A 15,735-nucleotide genomic window follows, 5' to 3' on the forward strand; every position below is an offset into this window, starting at 1 on the left:
GACGGTAAAGGAATTTTTGTGGGAGCGTAAAGGTCAGTCTATTTGCTTAGTTAGTTTATTTTTGTCGCTAGTTGTATTATTTTTTAAAGTGCGGGTATCACAGTCTCGAACAGTCCTTAGAACCTTTTTGTTTTTGCGCGTGTTCGTACTAGTCCTAGCGTAACGGAGGATCAACGTTGTATAATTTTACCTTGTAAAGGTAACATTCTTCATCCGTAATATTGTCAAATAGCAAACGGTAAAACAAGAAGAAACGGGCCATAATAAATGGGTTCCGAGGAGTCCACCGTCTCCCGTATTTGCTTAAACACGTAGGAACGAAAAGGATCAAGACGGCGAATTGCGCATTAAAGGTTTAGGAGGAAAGGCACTCGTAAACGGGCGTAAAGGCGGGGGGGGGGGGGGGGGGGCGCAAATTGCGAGATAAAAGTCTTAAGTGCTCCAACACGCAACCTCGGAGCATCCCGGGTTCCTTTTTCGTGGCACGGCAAAATACTGCGTTTGTATCTTACGGCCGACCGGCCGCGGCCAGCCCTGGCCCTGTTCGCTGCGACGCCTAGCGGCTTCTCCGTGATATCGACGTGGCAAACGAGCGAGCGAGGCCAGCGGCAGCTGTGGTTCTTAGCCGCGGAGATTATGCAGATTCTTTCGAGACGAGCGCCCCTGCCCGCCGCCATAGAGCCGCCGCATCTTCCCGGGCCTGCCGCCTTCCATTTACTGAAGTTACGCTTCCTTTTCTCTCGCTATCTTCATTGTCCGCGTTATCTTCTCTGGTGCCATGTGCGTGGGGAGAGCTAGATAAAGGAAACGAGCTGGCGAGGAAATGTGAACCGACGATAGAGGGCGTGCGTGGCGGCTTCTATACGGTTTTTACTCGTGTCGGTCATCCGAGGTGAAGGCTGCTGGCTCGGCTCAAGTCGTGCATGTCTGGGCCGTGTTTCTTTGTGTATCTGTTAGTTTGTGCAACCAAGCTAACACGCTTTGTTTTGTTAGTGTCGACCGTTATTGCGGGACGTTCCGGTAGTTGCTGCACGATGCGAGATTTGATGATTAATTTAACACTCCCTCACCTTTTATCCCTTTAACCTTTAATCCTCCTCTCCCTACTTCTCCTCCACCCTGCTGGCGCGTTAAACAAAGTGAAAAAACTCAAATGGAAAAGAAACAGCTGCTTTTATAGACACGGCTATCCCTTATCATTTCCATGTCCTGTTATTTTGATTTTCTTTATTTTTGTATTTGTGAAACAGGAGATCACTTCACGATCTCTTAATCACGACTTGATTTTTGGCTTTCAGCGAGAACTTTGTCCATTCGCTGAGTAGAGCACAGTAAATAAAAAAATGCTGCTCGTATACGGGGCGCGTATTTAACGCGCGCCTAGGCGCGCACCGTGTCCTTCGAGAGATGTATGCACGCAAGCTCGACAATGTGACGCGACGACGGCGAATTCGCACCGGCTACTTTGGCTCCACAGATACGATCGGCACACCCTGACTGGAGTTAAGCCCCCGCCGCGTTCTGCTTGTGCCACACCCTTCAGAAGCGAGACGCAGGCCTCGGCATGAAAGATCAGTCGTAAGCACTCTAATTAGCCCGCTAATTAAACTAATAAAAAGCCGGAACAGTTTCTCACGCCGCACTCGGCGGCGTGGCCATGCGAGTGGCCTGGATATTAGCGGCACGAAGAAACCAGGAGAACAAGAAGCCAGAAACGCGCGAAAAATTGCGCGGTAATGTGTGGCCGGGCACGCTCGTCGCGTGCGTTGCGGTTTCACTCAAGCCGTGGTCTTTGTATGCGACAGTGTGATGAATGCTGGCTGTTTCAGAGCCTGAGCAGAAGCATGGAGGGAAATTTGATTTATAAAGCTTGTACTTAAAGACGTGCCCCCTTTAACAAAAGCAACCGAGCAGCAGGTTTTTTCTCCTGAACCGTATAATGGAGCCTTTACGGAGCCCCTAAAGACCGCAAGGTGTCGGAACGTGAGGGCAAGGGTTCACCTTACTCTACACATATTCAGAGCTTAAAGGGACACTGAGGAGAGCTCTATTAATATTTTTTTTATAGCAAAATCTGATAGTTCGGCATTTCATATTGGCTTTGTTGCCACTTGGCCGGCAGCGAAAGATGCATTTATTTCTAAGAAATTTGGATTCGAAGTTGAAAAAGTTTTTCCCGCCGCTCTGATTCAAACTTGGGATTCGTCTATGACGACAAGGGACTAAGAGACGTGAAACATGACATTCACATGACGTAACGCAGACTCCGTGATTTCTGGCGGCCAGCAGTGCGGCCCAGCAGCAGCCGAAAAGAAAGCTACCGCCGGCCGCACGTTGAAGGCATCTATCGGCTATTGCGGCCGTCGCTTCGTTTACATTTGCACCGACGTTTTGCCAGCGTTACAATGGATCCCGTTCTCGAAGTCATCAACGAAATTCTCGCAAATAGACGCCTTTAGCATACCGTGTACCTTGTTACCGTTAGCGGAATACCGGGAGCCCCCATACCGCTGAGAGCAAGCGCTGATTTGTCCCGATGCTTCAGGAGCGCGCGTAGCAGCCGGGCACGTGGCGCCATCTGGCGACGTCAAGGAGATTTGCGCATGCATTGGCTGCGCCTCAGTGATGCATGGTTTCTCGGTTCCTGGTGTTGCTAGAACCATTCGTTCTAGCAACACTGTTTTGTTCTATGATCTCATCACGCTTGTACTTGCGAGTTTGGCCTGTGGCGGCGATACCTGTATTTTGGTTCTTGCTCTTTTCTATGTTACAGGAGCTTTGTTGTCAGTATGAGTGGAGTTTTTGTAATCAGGAGCTGGTATTCTGTCGATGCAAGTCAACTTCAATTTCTCCTCAGTGTCCCTTTAAGGGCTGCCGTTAGTGCTTCGGTACGCGGCTAAGAAACAAACCACCGTAGCCCGGTTAATTTTGGCAAGGACGGTACTTGCGAAGTGGGGCGTACACTTAGTTCGACTGAAGTTCACAGCTAGTGGATGAAGTGTCAGAGTATTCCGCTAGTGAATTAACTGTCAGTGTATTCCGCTAGTTGATTAAGTGTCAGAGTATTCCTAAATTTTAGAAATAACTGTTTGCTGTTCTTAAAGTCAATCAGTTTTTGGGAAAAAAATTTAAAAGCATGCGTGCGTGAGAAATATACAGACAAATACTATATCAGACAACCTGCGTTCTGTAAAGCCTCTTTTTTTTTTTCTACGACATTTCTGAAGCACGCTTTTACTTGAACACATTAATGGAGCTTTATGTCTAACAAAATTACCGGCGTTCTATAAAACTGCAGACCAGCTTTATGTCTATCAGAATTACAAATTTGCTGTTACTTCTATTTGCATTTTAGCCTACGGTTATGTCTCAAGCCAGCAAAATCTTCTGTCCATCTCCACTTCAACAGACAAGGATGGGAAAATGAAGAGTTCGTTATGACATATGTAGGAAGAAGTCTACTTTCACTGAAACCAATCAAGCCATAACGAAATGTTGCTTGTTTAGTTGCGGTTTTGACGAAGGAGAGTAATTAATAGTGCAGTGATTTTATATTGCTTATAATCTTGCCTAAATTAAAAGAAACGAAACTGCATGCTACCGGTGGATAGGAAGTTCGGTTCCCTCCAACGGCACGTGGTTGTGTATGCTTTTAATTCTTATAAAATTTCCTCCCATTTACAACGGTCACAAATTAATTACCCTCGTTAATGAACACTACAACAAAGAAAAGAAGTGTCATTTCTCTGTGTTTTTCTACGTTGCAAGCACTGTTAGCTCCTTTCCTATATATCCCTGTACAGTTCAGACAACGGCGTATTGTATCGTCGCGGCACAGTTGCTGCCAAATAAACTTCAATACTTCGCATCACTGATATATGGGCAGTACCATGCTTTCGCACAAGCTACAAGCTACAGTCTTTAGCCCATAACGTCCCGGCCACTTTGAATAAAAATAAAAACACTGTCAGTTATAGTTCAAAAGAACTACGAAACTATTTTGTAATATTATAACAACCTCCGTGTGGTCTACATAAATTAATTTAAAACTGCCGCATTAAAGATTTTCGGATGTTTAATTTGTACTTTTTATTTGAAAATGTGTTGCGTATGTTTTTGTATTGCGCATATGTGCTTTGTGTATTGATTTTACTGCGAAATGTTCGTTCCATTTTCTTTTGCTTTCTTTTTTTTCTATCTTTTGTTTTGCTGCAACCAGTTCCGTCTGCTGCCATGTAAATGGTTCCTGGGTCTTTGTCAAGCCACATATCTGGCTTTTATCCAAGGAATCCATCTAGTGATCGATTATAGGAAAATAAAGCCTGATTCCGATTCTGAATATGGGCTGAAATGGAGACAGAAAGAAGCTTTAATGTCAGGAAGGATTTTGGCCGCGAGAGCATGTCTCCGGCACTCTGTTCCACGCGGGAAAGGAAAAAATAGGGCAGAAAAAGAGAGCGAGGCGATATTGGGGAAGTGATGATGATCAGTTAATGAGCCGCACACGATGTGCGCGATGCAAAAAACACGCACACATCACCCGGGCACTGCCTCTGAATGCGCTAGATCGAAGCATTTTATTTAGAAAAAAAGAAAAAAAAAACGCTTCGGGGCTATGTGCTTGATAGATTATAGATTCGCGATGCCGGGGGAAATGACAACAAAAGGTTACGCAGAGGGCACATGCTTCAGATTCGGAGGAGCCATTGCACAAAATTTTCGGACGAACTACTTATCGCTGTTCACTGTTTGTATTCGAACCAGTTACTTCCGGTTTCGGAATTGTGGCTTTGTGCCCAAGGCCAGTGTCGCGAAAGGAACTGTACGGTGGTCGTGCAGCGCATCAGCAACGTATCGTATAGAAACGACGTTGGCTTTGCGACAGTCATCAGTTTGTTATGCTGCACGAATTATTTCAATGCTGCGGCTGCTGTTGACGGTACGGCCTTCGGGCTTTCTGCGTCTTACGCCGATTCCAAAGGAAATAATTGGTCGAGGGCTGTGAAACTTTTGAAGTGGAGTTAATCATCTCCAATGCTCCTTACTAGAATGGGGAAAAAAAATTGAGGGGGCGCTTTGGCTCTCTAAAGTGTTGTAAGGCGCACTGGCGCACTGTTTGGCATTGACTGCGAGCCTGTTTGTGCTCTACTAGTGCTTTATTTGACTACACACTTTGACTACACATTACAACTGCACACTGTGACTGCCGTCTTTGACTGCTTCTTTCCATCAGCGTTCACTGCTGCGGCTCCGTCCGCTAGCATGGGTCCAGGCTAGGCCTAGTAGCCGGCCCAACTCTGCAACCCTGCCATCTCGGCAATCTCTACATGGTGTCAGAAGTGTTTGGATTCTGATTTTTCCTTTTTTTTTTGAAATCTTTATGCTATCTCAAGACCATCTCATGTGATGCCAGCTCTTTTGGCATTGGCACAGTTCTTTTGCAAGAACAGCCCACTGGTGAGCTACGTCCTGTAGCATTTGCGTCTCGTGCTCTGTCAGAGGCAGAAAAACGCTACAGCCAGACCGAAAAAGAGGCTCTAGCAGTGACATGGGCAATTTACCGGTTTGACCAGTTCATTCGTGGTATCTCATTTATTGTGGAAACGGATCATCAACCTCTAGTAACTCTTCTAGGGAAATCAGATCTTGACATGATGCCACCTAGGATTCAGAGGTTCCGTATCAAACTGATGCGATATCAGTTCCGAGTTGTTTATGTGCCTGGCAAGCAGCTTGTTACTGCAGACACGCTGTCTCGCACTCCAGTAGCTTCACCTCCCCAACAAGTGGATATGGTCGAAAAATTCTTACAGCTGCATATTTCAGCAATCACTGAGACTCGTCTAATCAGTCCTGATGATGTTCGCAGCCATCAACAGCAGGATGGAGAATGTACCCTTTTAACTCAATACTGTACTCAGGGTTGGCCGCGTAAGGAAAGGCTTCCACAATATATGAAAAAGTATTGGGAGTATAGAGGTGATTTGTCCCTCATAGATAATATTCTGTTTAAGGACCATAGACTTGTCATCCCTGCTTCTCTCCAAAAGGTGACATTAGAACTTCTCCACGAAGGTCACCAGGGTATCAATAGAACTCGCCAACGGGCGCAAGAAGCTGTTTGGTGGTTTGGCATGTCTCAACAGATCCGTGACAAGGTACTCATGTGCCGACAATGTGCTTCAACACGAATCCCTCGTCAGGAGCCACTTATGGTTACAAAAACTCCTTTGATGCCATGGGAGGAGGTTGGCATAGATTTGTTCAAGCACAGAGGTCATGATTATCTGTTGGTAGTCGACTATTACTCGAGATATCCAGATGTTATTCACCTGAAGAATACAACTTCTGTTGATGTTATAAATGCCATCAAAAGCATCTTTGCTCGATTCGGCATACCCAAGCTAGTAAGAAGTGACAATGGACCTCAGTTCTCTTCAAAGCTCTTTTCCTCCTTTGCGGGTCAGTATGGTTTCGAACATAGAACGTCAAGCCCTAATTACCCGCAATCGAATGGTGAAGTTGAGCGAATGGTTCGCACCATCAAAGACATCTTCACCAAGTCTTCAGATCCATTTCTGGGATTGTTGGCCTATCGTAATACTCCGGGTGTCACTGGTTACAGCCCATCGCAGCTATTGTTAGGTAGAAGATTGAGAACAAGGGTGCCAATGGCTAAGTGCCAGTTGAGACTCAAATGGCCGTCATCTACGACTTTCCACTCCAGGGATCGGCAGGCTCGCCAGCTTCAGAAGAAGCATTACGACAAAAGGCATGCAGCCAGTCGTCGGAGAGATCTCGAAGCTGGGGATCGTGTTTGGGTCCGAGATGTAAAAACTCCTGCGGTGGTACTTAGTCCAGCAGCCCGACCGCGCTGCTATGTGGTGGAGACGCCGACTAAGGTTCTAGTCCGCAACAGGATTCATTTGATGCCTTTTGTCAATGAAATTTCTGTTCCGCAGTGGACAGAGCTTGTGTGGAATGAGAACGGGCACTCGACCTTGCCTGCTCAAACTCAAGCAGCATCAGAGGAGTCCTCGGGCGCAAGCACTGAACCTCAGGCTTCAAGCACGCTGTCGTCTCCGACAAATGCACTTGACAGCAGCCCTGTTTCTACACCACCTCGAGGGTTGCACGGTCCCTCACCTCATCGTGAGATGCTTCAGTCTTCGCCAGAAGAAGTCCTGGACGCTCTCCCCTCTTCGTCACCACCTGGGCGCACTACAAGATCCGGCCGACGTGTGAGGACACCTCGCAGACTGAACCTGTGAACCTGTGTGACTGAACCTCGCAGACTGTGTGACAGTGAGCTGTGTCGTGTGCGTGATGGGGGTCAATGTGTCGGGAAGGGGAGATGTAGAGGGCGCTGGTTCGACTCTATAAATAGAGACGCTGGCAAGAATAAAGGGTCTTTGGCTTCCGGTCTTGAGAGCGTTCACTGCTGCGGCTCCGTCCGCTAGCATGGGTCCAGGCTAGGCCTAGTAGCCGGCCCAACTCTGCAACCCTGCCATCTCGGCAATCTCTACAACTGTCGCGAAAGGAACTGTACGGTGGTCGTGCAGCGCATCAGCAACGTATCATATAGAAACGACGTTGGCTTTGCGACAGTCATCAGTTTGTTATGCTGCACGAATTATTTCAATGCTGCGGCTGCTGTTGACGGTACGGCCTTCGGGCTTGCTGCGTAATACGCCGATTCCAAAGGAAATAATTGGTCGAGGGCTGTGAAACTTTTGAAGTGGAGTTAATGATCTCCAATGCTCCTTACTAGAATGGGGAAAAAAAATTGAGGGGGCGCTTTGGCTCTCTAAAGTGTTGTAAGGCGCACTGGCGCACTGTTTGGCATTGACTGCGAGCCTGTTTGTGCTCTACTAGTGCTTTATTTGACTACACACTTTGACTACACATTACAACTGCACACTGTGACTGCCGACTTTGACTGCTTCTTTAGCACCACTGTCTCTCTGCTTCGATGAGTTCGGTTGTATCCATGGCTCTGTTCGCAGTAATGAGGTATGTAATGTGGTCACACACAGACGCCTTGCGCCACCTGTCGAAGCGGACGACAACTATTTTTGTTATTTGTCTGCTCCAAAAGGGGGCGTCAGGCATCCGTGGGTGACCTCATTACTGCGAATCCGCGCACTCTGACGTAATAACCATTTCGATCAACCGAAAAGCGTGACACCTCTTCTGACAACCTTCTGTCGACAACGATGAGGCATTAAATTCTTTCGCCTTAAAACTTCCTTATCATAGCGTGATTATGTCATCAGTAATCACCCCTTGCAAGGAATACTAGTTTGGTATTTAGAATCATGAACTGTCCTTTTTGCCAAGAGCCATTGTCAGTTAAGACGCTGGGTCTTGACCCACCCACATGTGTCGTATACCGTGTTTGGTCTCTACTTCTTTCTCTGTCACCTTTAACCGCGAGATTCGTTTTACGGAGCCTATCTTGTTCCGAGCTTCAGTGTAAGCCGACGACTGATCTGGCGCGACGCCGGAGCTATATGTCGAGCTAAGGTGGGCTCTAACTAAGCAGAAGCAGATGGTTTACACGAAACAGAACTAAGGAGAATCCGTTTTGGGAGCCAGACTTAGCGCGACGCAAAAACCTTTAGCCCGGTCTTGCGCCAAAGCCACCGCGCAGCTTAAGATAAGAAAAAGGAGACAGTGTTTCACTTGTTTCATCTCTTTCCTCACTGTATTCAGGTGTGCACCCAGAGGGCGGCGCTTACCAGGTCTCTCCATTCTTCATAACCTCCTCAGTCGTCCTTGAAAAGTTTCGACAATTCCCGCAGTGTGAAGCAACATTCATCTCTATATACTGTCCGCTTAATTATCCTGTCCTGCATCGCTCGTTCACATAGGAACCCGTCGCCTTGCACGAACTTCCCCACCGACCATAAACATACGCGCGAGCACTCCTATTCAATGTCGCGCTTTTATCGCTTTCCAAGTCGGAAGAACGTATCGAACATTTTCAACGTGGCGAACGTTCCCCGAAACTGCAGCGGACGTTTGGCGCGCGCTGTACGCGCGCGCTCCAGGCTAAACGTTCCCTCTCCGGGCTTTTCATTCGCTGCTCGGCTATCGCGTACTTTGTGCAGAGCAGTCTAGCAACCTGCCGGGCTTAGATCATGTTTGCTTTGCTCGGCTTTTCCTGCGTCGGAGCTCCTTTCGTATGCAAAGCGCGCGCTCTCTAGCGACGGCCGCGACCACGGTGTATGTAGCGTGGAGAGGCTTGCTTGTTTGTATATGCGTGGGTTGCCGGTCGGTTTGGGGCGTATGTAGAGACAAGGCTAGGGATGGAGCGATAGAGAGGGGGAGGGAAGAAGGAAGAAGGAGGCAGCGGTGTTCGCAGGTAAACGGATTGTCCTCGTGTCGTGCAAACACACTATGTCCCAGCTCAGCCCGGCGGTAGTGCGTTATCTCTGGCGACACTAGGCGGCGCACGCGCCTACGGCTTTGGTATAATGTAGTGGGTGTCGAAATCGTTCCCGTCGCGCTCAGCGCTCCAGTAAAGCGGGCTGGGTTTGCGACGGAAAACGAGGACGCGAGACCTAGTCTCCTCAAGCTTTGCCGCGTCAAATGAGAAAAGAAAAAAATGAGCCGGTGCTTCTGCTATGACAAACCGTTGCGTAGTTTGTTCTCCGGAAACGAAACGCGACGACTGTAGCGAGGAAGATTTGCGGTTACCGGCGCCGACGTGCGCAAACGTTTTCGAAAGGACATCCGTTGACGTCGCGGGGAATATAGCGTTGCGTGAGAACGGAGAATTTCGCTGCAGATTTGCACGCGTTGGTTTAGTTGAGAGGCAGTGCGCAGGCACGCGCTTGGTTTGGCAGTGATTTGTTAAGCGCTTTAAAGAGTGGTTAAAATGGGAGCAATGCACCGCGTAGACGTGACGGCGAATGGGTGGTTCGTGGGGAGACTATAACTATGGCTGATGTTTCTTTGCGGTTAGTTTCTAAGGTAGTTACGTACCGGGTGTTTCAGCGAACACTTTCAAAAATTTTCATAGATGGGCTTTTTGGGGTAAAAATGTAACTTTTACGGCATAGTATTACTAGTGTTGGCGGACACCAGAAAACATTTGAATCGTCTTAATTAATAATCTAGCTAACTAATGTTTAATAATTAACTTTTTAACTAGTACAGTTAGATGGCTGCAGCTAAAGATTTAAAGCCTGTCCTTGGTAGTAGCCATATCAGTTTTTAGAATTTCGGAAACGCGATTACCATTGCCGCTATGGCTCGACAAAATCTGGCTGCATCGCGGGAAAATATATGCGCTTTCGAAAGCATGGATCCAAAGCCAATCTACATAACTAGTCGAAAAAGCCCAATTTTATCGAGCCACAGCCCCAAGGGTAATCGCGTTTCGAAAGTCTAAAAACTGATACGGCTATTAACAATGACCGGCTACAAAATCTCTAATTGCAACTAGGCGCCTCGCTCGACTAGTTAAAAACTTAATCATTGAAAAATATTTATTCAGCTTACTAGTTAAGATGATTCACCTGTTTTCTGGTGTCCGCCAAAACTGGTAATACTACGCCTCAAAAGTCATATTTTTTTCTAAAAAAATTGTATATTTGAACATTTTTGAAAGTGTTCGCTGGAACACCCGGTATTTGATTCTTTGTGGGCCTGATAGTTGCGGCAGTGCAGTTACTCCCAACTAACAGGCCACTGTCTAAAAAGTCCGCGCCGCTTTCATTGCGGTGAAGTCGGTGAAATTTTGACGGGCATCATCCTCACATCATCCTCTATTACACGCAATCATTCTTTTTCGCTTAACTATCACACGAACCGAGAAATCGCTCCCGACAAGTTTTGCGGACGCGAAATCGTCGACATAGCCAAGTAATGCTCTCGCTTTACTGGTTGGTTGGTTGGTTGGTTGGTTGGTTGGTTGGTTGGTTGGTTGGTTGGTTGGTTGGTTGGTTGGTTGGTTGGTTTATTGGGGTTTAACGTCCCAAAGCGACTAAGGCTATGGGAGACGCCGTAGTGGAGGGCTCCGGAAATTTCGACCACCTGGGGTTCTTTAACGCGCACTGACATCGCACAGTACACGGGCCTCTAGAATTTCGCCTCCAAAGAAATTCGACCGCCGCGGCCGGGATCGAACCCGCGTCTTTCGGGTCAGCAGTCGAGCACCATAACCACTGAGCCACCGCGGCGGCCTTTCGCATTACTAAAACCATTCACTGCTTTCTCGGCGTGGAGCGATGGCTGTAGTTCTTCTGTAGATATAAAACGAATTCGTATAACTAAACTCGACAGGCACTTTTCACAGATATCTAAGAGTAAAGCGCATTGTTCTTTTTAAGAGATATTCCGGGGAATAAAGTTAATGCCTGCCGCCCATAGTAATATTCCTAGTTGCCGTTGTCGATGTAGTCGTCCAATAGAATGGACACCATTACTGCCTATTTTGCAATCCGAAAGCTGCTTCTGTATAAAACTGACAAAAAAAAAAGTAAATAAAATCCCCTTCTCCGCGGTGTTTTGTGCGTCTAAAGTTGATAATTTGCAGTACATGGACCCTCGCATTTCAGATTTGAATTCGGAATTCTTTCCGACAGACGCGAGAAAATTTAACCACTTAACTATCTCGTCTGTGCGTTGTTCGTTTTGTGGCTGATAACCGAGTTTTATATGGAGGAATACAAATCTGGAGTATTGTGTTTTCACTTGTCACTTCAAAGCCCTCTAAAATCCAGACTTGATGAAAAAAAAAAAAAACAATGACCCCTACGTCCAGCGAAACAAGTTAATGAAAAAAATTCTCACGAAATTCATTTAAACGTGCCCGCTTCTACCGGTGAAGCGTCCCCGCACAAAAGCTGCCTGTCACTGGAGAAGTTCTTTATACATTGACGGCAAAGGAAAAAGTACCTTGTATCCTATGTATATTTTTGCCTTTAAGTTTTGCCTTGTACATTAGTTTCTTGCACATTTTGTCGCTCTTTGCCCCCCTTACTCAGTGCCCTTCTGGGCCCTGTAAGGTACTATGAATAAATCAATAAATAAGTAAGCAAAAAGTGTGGAGGACAAGCGTGAGAAAAGGCAGGTTGAAAATATTGACCGTTTAAATTAACCGGAGCCCTTTTCAGGCGCGCTGACATTTTCGCACCTTTCGCGTTTCTGAAAATTCCTCGTGGGTCGTTCTGAACATTCAGGCTCGAGCGTGAATGGCCTTTTTGTTGATGTCAGAGGGAGGCGTTCGTAGCCGTAAGAGTTTTTTCGTTTATTATTATTTTTTCTTGCGCTCTTGCTTTTTCAAAGAGGTTCAGGAAAAAAAAGGGAAGAAACTGTTGAAGTGCAGCTAAGAATAAAAGGGACAATTGGACATTACGGGACGAGTGAAGCTTGTCGCACGGTCCACTCACCGCGTAGGCAGATTATGAGTTGAAGAAAACTGAATCTCAGGAGCATGGAAAGAAGCTGGAAAGCTAATTGCCTGCACGATTAAACTCTCCCTCATTTACTGTTCTTTTCGAATGGGAAAATGTCTTGGACGAGAGCTTATTTCTTCTTTAAATACAATTCAGCGGACGATTTACCCCCGCGACGTCACAAGGAACTACTTTTTTTTTTTAAAGCACTTCTTCATTTTCTTACGGTAAATAATTCGATCGAGAAGGTATTCCTCTGAAAACTTAATTCTGATGAGCCTCCTCGGCGACGCTGAATTTCGCAAAAAAAAAAAACAAAAAAAAAAACGCGGCAACTAGAGTCAGCGCGAAATTGCATTCACTTGCTCGTGAAAAGTTATTTTTATTCTTTTGGTTTGACACATGCATTGCATAAAGTGAGAAAGAGCTTGTGCTCGGTATTGCTTCAGCATGCACTATTGCAGGTATGTAAGGCAGTGGAGCAAGACCTGCGTACTTTTATCCGCGTCTGAACAAGCATCCTTTCTGCAGCTGTGTTTCTCAATTACGCAATGAACTTCGTTTTGGGTCAAGTTTTCCAAGGAGGTGACATCAAGAGCCAAATATGTCTTCAATGTGATGCTGCAGGGCAATGCGGGCACAACTTCACCGTTATCTTTTCATGAGAAGCTTATCATCGCTGTATAAAAAATAATGGCGTTTGTGAATGAGCTTTTAATTATTAGGCACTCGCACACTTCGTATTAAGGCAGCATTTAGCACTTCTGTTGTTGCTGTCTTGCCGCTGCGTCGGTGGCGGAACGCGCGATGACACATTGAGCTCATGTGTCCGTTACATGAGATATCGCGGTCTTTGTGCTTTCTTGTAAGGAAATACGAACAAAATGACAGCCATAACAACGCCCAGAAGTGTCCGCTCAAAGTGAAATGCTCTAATAGGCTGGGAAAATAAAGGCAGGTTGGCTAGATTCTGTAATGAGGTGCTCGTATGAAGGCAGCATTTAACAATGTATCAGGTGATGACCACATTGAGATAAAGCTGAGTGTTAGCTTGTGCATGGTTGTCGCGGGCCATGTGTCTTCGAAAGGAAGCAGGTCATTCTTGTTTATTTTTACTTCGACAAATTCGTTCGATTTGCACATGCACGATTTGCACGATTTGCACTGCGCAAGAAGCTCCTCGAGGGTGGCAGTGTGTATGATAAGTTGTTATACAGGGTGTGTTTGATGTCCCATTTCGCTTGACTTGCCGGGCGCTTTTTCATGTTCGGGAGGAAACCAAGCAGCTTACGATAATGATGATATCTAGGTACGGATCAACATAACCTGTCCTCCATACCAGGCATACTTCGGTTAGCTGCTAGTTGTCGTTTTTTTTTGTTCACTCACTCTAGAAGGCCGCACAGGCTTCATCACCGACCACAAAGTCATTAAGTAAGTAAAAACGAAAAGAGACTATCGACTCGTTAATCTTTCGGGCCTAATGATACCTAATTATCCTCAAAGCGAGGCGTGCGTGCCATTCTCTTGGGAGATTCGACTGTGTCGCTGTACGAGCAGGGATCGAACGCGCTAGCACGCCCAGTCTAATTTAGACCGTGAATTTATTTTACCTCATTTGTTACATATTTGTCGCATGATCCCCACCAGTACCCCTCGGGAATTTCGCTCGCGGCAAGGGCGTGTTTCTTTCTGTGTATTGCTCAGGAATCTAAAGAGGAACAACAGCACGAAAGCACCGCGCAGCTGAATTCACAGGAAAGCCTGTGTGAAGGGCTCCTGCAAGTTCCAGACGTATAGAAGCCGTGGCGACACTCGAAAGGCACTCGTTTCTCGCCTGCAACGCGTAATACGTTAAGCCCTGCAGAGTTCGGGCGCCGAGCCCATACCAGCCCAGAGCCCTCCCATGTGAGCAACCCTGTCCCCAAAGGGATTATGCCGGCCGGTGCGGCGGATATTACCGACTCACGAGTTGCCGGTGGCTTTTTTTCTTTCTTTCCATGGTCGCACCAGTTCCGGTTCGTTCGCGCACTGTGGCGAGCTCCAGTGCGCGACTCGTTAATTATGCGCGAATGCTTCAGCTCGCTATAACCTTTTGCGGTTAGCGCGCGCGCGACCTAATTCTTTGGCGAAGCCGTCGCATTCCTGTGTATGTTTGTGACCTTTACTCGCAATTTAATCTGCCGCTCGGTTCTTGGCGGTGTCGTTGCGTCCTATGGAACTATCCTTTCGTGGAGCTCGTCGAGTCGAACTTCATATTGATAATCCCTGAATGTTTGCGTGAAGGAAAAAAAAGCATTTGATTACAGCCGCACGTGACGCTTCCAGAGTATTAATGAGTTCGCCCACTGAGGCTGGTTGCGCATTACATTGGTTCATTGCCAGCTAGAAACGCTGAAGTGGAGAGGGAGTGCTTGGTGGCATATGCTTGGAGGTTTGTGGGCAGATTAGTGATAAAAAGATGCTTGGAGGTTTTTGGGTAGATTAGTGATAAAAAGATGCTTGGAGGTTTTTGGGCAGATTAGTGACAAAAAGATGCCGTTGTATGAAATCGTTCGGCGAAGCACATGCACACAGGAAAGCAACATCTCTTCTCTTACCATTTTCTTTTTTTCTCTTTTGCAGCTGTTTTTGCTGCTTCGTAAACTTGCAATACTGGTTCAATTATACCGTGATTAATGAATGTTGCGCAGTAATTGGTCGTTTTCTGTTGCCCTTGCGTTAAAAAAAAAACTGCCACTACAGCAACTACTGCTTAAGCCCTTTGAGCTACGTTTAGTGGGCCTCCATTGCGGGTTACATTATAAGCCAGCTGCTGAGGGCAAGAAGCGCTGGGAAATGAGGCAATGTGAGGGAAAGAGCGAACGTAACGGCTGTACAAATTGCTTGGCTTAGTTTACTGTCCGGTAATTTATTCGTAACGACCACTCTTTTCTGTCTGTAATACAATCTGCTCGGTCTATACTTTGGCAGTTACAACTTTACTGCCCTGAGCCATTCAGAAAACATGGTTGGGTTTTCGTTAGTGTCGCTGTCGGCTTTTGCTTTGCGCTAGTTTCCTTACAGTGCGCGTCTTTTCTGGCTCGATTCGCCGCTAATGCGGATCATTACTCTTGTTTCTTTGGTAACCTTTATTGAACAGCGGACTGAGAGTTGTAGACGAACAAATATTTTTGAGGTTATCTTCTACTGGCTACACCGTGATGATGCTTTATTAAACAGTCTTTTTATATTTTTGATGCTCTAAAGGCGTAAGTCCTGAGCTCACTTTAAGGACTGTAGAAGAGAAAAATTAGCTCTTCCTACAGGTGTATTACTTCAATACGTG

The 15,735-nt window shown here is 46.5% G+C and overlaps 1 protein-coding gene across 7 annotated transcripts in view; it reads left to right on the forward strand.

Annotated features, from left to right (window-relative positions):
• The window catches only part of Rbp (RIMS binding protein), a 388,544-nt gene that overhangs the window by 187,841 nt on the left and 184,968 nt on the right, over positions 1–15,735 (forward strand). The gene's annotated exons all lie outside the window — the stretch shown is intronic.

This window comes from Amblyomma mixtum, chromosome 2 (assembly GCF_055824585.1).
Source record: "Amblyomma mixtum isolate Tamu chromosome 2, ASM5582458v1, whole genome shotgun sequence".
Taxonomy (NCBI): Eukaryota; Metazoa; Arthropoda; class Arachnida; order Ixodida; family Ixodidae; genus Amblyomma; species Amblyomma mixtum.